Raw genomic sequence first — 6,308 nt, 5'->3', positions numbered from 1 at the left:
AGGTCAATGTTGAACTGGAAAAAGGATCTTTTGCTAACCATATTACCCTTACGAGAAAATTGAGGATTCTACCTTCTTTTACCTTCTTGTTCATGTGGTGGTTTTTGTCTTGTGCATTGCAAACACTTCAAAAAGAAAGAGTGCACTGAATTACCTATGGTAGTCATGCAAGCTTGAATCGAACGGCTGTCAATGTCATATAGAGAGGTTTCAGAAGGGGTTGAGACTCGTAGCACGCGAGTTGATACTGGAAAAATTAGAGAACATGAACTATTACAAGTGAACACTGAAGATAAGATATTCGCTCCTTATAAAGCCAAAGGCTGAACTCAAGTATCATTTCAATAACTTGTTGAAATCATTCACAATAGAGAGCTTAAATAGAAGTGCATTGGAAGACATCTCCAAACTTGGGCAATTCGAAAAACACATGAACATGACCACCTATAGTTTGACTAGTTAACTTTCACATTAAATTAAAAAAAAAAAAAAAAAAAAAAACCTTGAAACTCCTATAGAATGGCATTTATAAGACTTTGAAAATATGAAGAGGTAGTTGGTTGTGTGCTCCACCATGGTAGACGAGTTTCATGTGATTGAAAGTGGAGAAGTGGCTTTAAGAATTGAGTAGAGCTAGGAATTTCGTATAGATAAGCAAGACTTGTCAACTTTAGATTTAGTGAGTAAATAGCTTCCCTCTCCATTTGATAGTTTAGGAATTTTCTCCATTTAGGAGGGACCCAAAGTGACTTGATTCCTTCTTTCACAAAAGTATATGTATTCTTGAAGCCACCATGACAAGTCCTTCTATCATATTGTCAAGCTTCGGAGAAGCAAATGGCAAGCTTTCATGAGTACAACACCACCCCACACTTCATCTTTATATATATATTTTTTTCAATTGAAAATTGAACAATGCATCCTTTTTCTACCCTCACCTTTGTAAAGCCAGAAATGGTTGTAAGGTTGAGGGTGTTTTTTTGTCTTGAGCTGTAATTTGTTCTTGTTGCCACAAAATTTTTACAGCTTCCATCAATGATGACATCACATATCTTGCCATGAGATGTGTATCATGTAAAAAATGTTACTGCGGAGCCATGTATCTTCTTTGATAAAAGTGGCATTTAAAATTTGGCAAAGGATAAGAAACTCTTGTGGATCTTCACATTCAAATTCATCACTTTAATTCGAGCCTTCATTAGAGCTGATAGGTCTTCACTTCTCTCTACTTCAAGATCTTCTTCCATTAGAGAGACAAAATGATTAATCATCATGTCTCAGAAGTTCGAAGCATTGCTAATGCTCCTAAAGTTCTTGCACTTGTCTCTTGAAATCATCTAACTCCATATCTTGTAGGTGTCTTTCTCGAGTTGTAAGAGAATCAACATTTGGTCCACATTGACGATGATCAACTGTTAAACGTTGAACTTTGACACCAAAGTTGATGTGGAAATATTAGAAAAATAGGAAGTATTACAAGTAAACACTTAAGATAGGACACTTGCCACCCAAAGGAAATCCACTCAAGGTAATAAGAGCAAAACTAGAAGAACTCTTTCTTCTAAAGCCAAAGGCCAATCTCAAATTTCATTCCAATAACTTGCTAAGTTTCTTCACAATAGAGAGTTTAAATAGAAGTGCATTGGAACATCCTTTCATGCTTAGGCAATTTCCAAAAACCCTTAAAATGATCACCTAATTTGACTAGTGAACCTCCATATTATATAAAGACTTCTTGAAACATTAGAATGATATTTACAAGACCTTAAAAGTATGAAGAGGTAGTTGTTTGTGTGGCCTCCAAGGTAGGTTAATTCTAATGTGGTTGGAAGTGAGAAACAACCTTGAGAATTCAGTAGAGCTAGGAATTCTGTATAGATAGGCAGACTGGACCTCATTCACCAAAATGGCTATAACTTCTTTTAGGAAATAACAAATGACTCACTGTCTATTGTCATCTCGTATTAATTCCTTCTAGAATCACAGTTATTAATTCAAAGTTGACCTAAAACTGGTAACTATGCAGCCACTTACGGTTTCTAGATGTCTTTGTTTAAGCTTGTGGGCCTAGTGAGCTACTTTGTTGGGCATTAGGTAATGCTACGGTGTTACAAGTGAAGGAAAGTGATGTATGCTAATTGTAGGTGCACACTATGCAAAAACCAGGCCAAGCTCGTGTTGGGTGCCTTGTAGTAGCTGTAGGCAATGACTTGTTGTTGCTACAAAAAAGATGTGTGAGGGATCAATAATGGTAATGGGTGAACTGCCTATGGTGGAAAATTTGGGAGGATGTGTTTTGGAAAGAAGAAAGAAGATGGGTGGAGGGGATTTTCTTTTGGCCATCTTAGTAGAGACTAATTTCATAAAAATTTAACAAAATTACTACCACTTAAAAAATGAATATTTGTGAGGATAGTCACTCCCAGGCATTTCAGTAATAGAGTAGCTAAGTGACATTTGCAGATTTTGTAGGGTCTAAGTTGTCATTTTGTCGACTAGAAGGGGAGGTAATTGTCATTTTCTTAATTATACATATATAATTTTTGTTTTTTTTTTTTTTTGACGGGGAAGGGGGTTGATATAACATATATCCAAGAAGAATTGAACCCTTGACCTCTTCACTAAGAGATGTTTGCCATAACCAAGGGTGCCAAATCCCTTTGTTAAGTTTAGATTTAGTTTATTTGTGTGAATTTATTGAGAACCGATGCATAAAAAAACATAAATGGGAGATTGACTTTCTCTATAAGAAAAACAACGTACTTAGGGTAGAAGATTACAATAAATGATATTCCTGGAAAGAGAAGATTACAATCCAATATTACAGTGAATAAACTACCTCATATGTAAGATATGTACAGATATATTACGATAAGTGACTCCAAAATAATATCTCAGTAAATGTTCTAATATTGAAGATATGCAAAATAATATTAAATAACACCCTTGATTTAGGTAATTGTTGACAAAAAAGGTGTAGGTAATTTTCATTTATGCAAAAAAGTTTCATATTCTTTGCTATATGCAATTATGCACTTGTTTTATTAGCTAAATTAATAGCTTGCAATTATGGTGAAAAGGGAAAAAAATCCCCTGTTGTGCACAATTGTGCACAGTTCTCTGTTGTGCACAACATGCACTTTTATACCAAATCACAGGCTGAGATTTAAAGCTTGATTTCAAATTTGAAAAGTTCAAAATAGTCTTATAGTTTCTTTGCTTTCCCAGCATATGATTTGGTATAAAAGTGCACTGTTGTGCACAATAGAAAACTACGCACAACAGATGATGTTTTCCAGGTGAAAAGGTTGGAAAATCTTGCTCTTGGATTTGTTCCCATGGTAAGATACTTCCTGATTAATATTGCTTGTTAAAATTCTAATTGGTATTATATAGGAAAATGCCCTTCATCATAACCAAAATAAAAGATGAAAATTTCTCTATCCATTATAGAGGAAAACATTTTCCTTAAATAGAAAAAAAGCTTCGTCAAGGTACAAGAATTTTCAGGTTCATGATATTCAAGAATCCTTGTGAACAAATGCCCCTCCAACCCTTAAAGATTTCATAAATTTCATCCTTAGAATGTATTTGAACTCCGTTTCCATTTTAATTTGGTTCACATAACAAATGAGAATTTGCAATTTATAGAATTGGCATTCCTTATAATTTTAAAATAGAATTTGACATTTTTGACTTTTGGAAGGCGTCCTAAACTATCAAATCCAATTTCAAAATTTTTCTAATTAGACAATTATAATGTTTTACAAATAAAGTTAAAAATAAGGAAAATGGTTACAAAATCTATTGTGATCGGTTAGGTTACAAAAACAATTCTTAATATCAAATGTTAAAACACCCCGTGGGCAATCCTCACTTTATAATGCAACTATTACTGAATTAAATGAGACTTATACCATTATGTTGAATAACTATTTTACTCCTCTTTCTAATATTCTTCAAAAGAGGACCATTTAAGGGTATAAAACCTTTCTCTTTCACCTTGGGGTCATTATCCACACACTTTGGTGTGCTTTACCAAAAAGAAAAAAGACTACAGATTTTCTATGATGGTCCAATCCGAATAAGAACATTGGACTACTATCAACAATATCCTAAAGCTACCTATACAGCTTAAGGATTATTTCTTGATTTATGAATATGATCACTATTCAGTATTTGGTTTCACAAACTTAGATTTCCAAACCAAAAAGGATGGCAGAAAATACACCTCCAGGATGGTCCATTTAATGGAAGGATAAACTATTACATACAGAAGTAGTGCATAAAGAAAATAAATAGCCTACTCCACCACCAAAGTAGCTTACACCTTGTGATGTAGAAAAATGGTTTGTCAAGATTTGAAAGTTTCTATTAGACTTGGAGATTATATCTTACATTGTGGACTAATCTATACCATTCTTATGTGATAGTGGAGAACCAAAAGCTAATTAACTAAAGAAGAGCTCAAAGTGGAAGTGTTGCTTCTAGACCTTCTTCAAGCCACCTAAGTGGTTGGACGACCTCTTAAGGGCTTTTTTGATGTTACCCGAGTAGGTGATAAACCACGGGGCGGACTCACTAGGGGCGGGGCCCCCCGGAAATTTAATAATCCTTTTTATCCTTTGTATTCCTTTTTTCCCCCGAAACTTTTGCCCCCCCATTTGAATTTGGGTGGTTGCCCGTCTACTCCCATCCCTTTTTCCCCCCCTCCCCCTCTTTTTCCTTTCCTCTCTTCTTCGTGGTATTTTTATTTGAATCTTCATTCTCCATTACTCTCTCCTCTCCCTTTTTCCTTCTCCTCTCTTCTCTTACCCCGTTTTTTCCTTTCTCTCTTTCTCGGGGTGGGTGTTGGTTTTTTTTTTCTCTTTTTTTTGTTTTTTTTTCTTTTTTTGTTTTCTTTTTGTTTGTTTTTGTTTTTTTCTTTGTTTTTTGTTGTTTTTGCTCTCCTATGTTTTTTGCTTTTGGTGGTCTTTTTTTTTTTGGTCCTTTTTACCTTCTTGTTGAAATTATCTTTTCGTTTGTTTGTGTGGGCCCCCTTGTGGCTTTCTTTTTTTTTCTGGTCCCCGGGTCTTTGGCCCCCTTGGCGCTTGTTCTTCCCCCTCCCCCCCCCCGGCCGCCCGCCCACAATAAAGTTAGAGCGGCCCGACCTACTGTAGGTTAGGGAACCCCTCCGAATCTCAAAGTTAGTCTAGGCACAATAGTTGAAGGCTTTAAGAGGAGTTCTCAAAGTGTAAGCAATAGTAGTAGCTAGTATTTCATACCTTGCGAGTCTCTTGAGTTGAGTTTATATAGAGATTACCTTGAGGCAGTTTTTCAATAGACTTCACCCACTTAGTGAAGAGTAGGGTGAGTTTCCTTAGGAAGCACATTTCCTTTCCTTAGCAGTTCCCTGATGGACTCTAATGGAGCCGTTACTCTGAATGTCACTCCCCCCCCCCCATGTTTCACTATGGACATATGGAGTGGTTATTTCCCCAATTGACCCCTTTGACTTAGTCATTCTTCGAAGGCTTCTCCGAACATGGCTCTCCAAATTTAGAGTACTTAACTCATTGACTCGGGTCATTCCCAAGAGGGGGTTCTTCGTACCTTCCCTGAAGGGGCAAGGTTCCTTATGCTTTTCCCCTATGGGGGAGGTTCTTCACTCCTTTCCCTGAGGGGGGAGGCTCTTCATGCCTTTTCCTAAGGGGGGAGGCTCTTCACGCTTTTCTTGGGGGGGGGGGGGGGGCTCTTAATGCCTTTCCTCAAGAGAGGAGGTTCTTCATGCCTTTCCCCGAGGGGGGAGGTTCTTCATGCCTTTCCCTAAGGGGGGAGGTTCTCCATGCCTTTTCCCAAGGGGGGAGGTTCGGTTCTTCATGCCTTTTCCCAAGGGGGGAGGTTCTCCATGCCTTTCCCTTGAAGAGTAAAGGCCATCCTAATCATGGGCTACTTGGGCTGGTTATCCACCACTAAAAAGGCCCTTATTCCATTTGGTCGACTTCTTTCGAGTAGATGGAATGCTCACTTTTCTCAATGCCACTTTTTTAGGTACTTATTTCAATTTTTCTTCTTCTTTGCTTGACCTTTTGTTGCTAAATCTCAATTTTGTCTCTAGACTTTGTCTCTTTTAGTCGAGAAGCCCCCGGCCGGGTTCTCAAGAGATTTTATTGCCTCTATTTAGGGATACTTGAACTGAACTTCCCAAGTTCTATCTCTTCATTTAAGAAGTATTATTGTGACCATTTAGGGGTGCTCACATTGAACTACTCAACCTCTTCATCCTCATTGAAAGGTGCAACTGTCCTCTTGAAGAGGTGCTTGAGCTG

This window comes from Hakea prostrata, chromosome 4 (assembly GCF_041222555.1).
Source record: "Hakea prostrata isolate BN-2017 chromosome 4, UWA_Hpros_2, whole genome shotgun sequence".
Lineage (NCBI taxonomy): Eukaryota > Viridiplantae > Streptophyta > Magnoliopsida > Proteales > Proteaceae > Hakea > Hakea prostrata.
Note: the sequence above shows the minus strand (reverse complement) of the source record.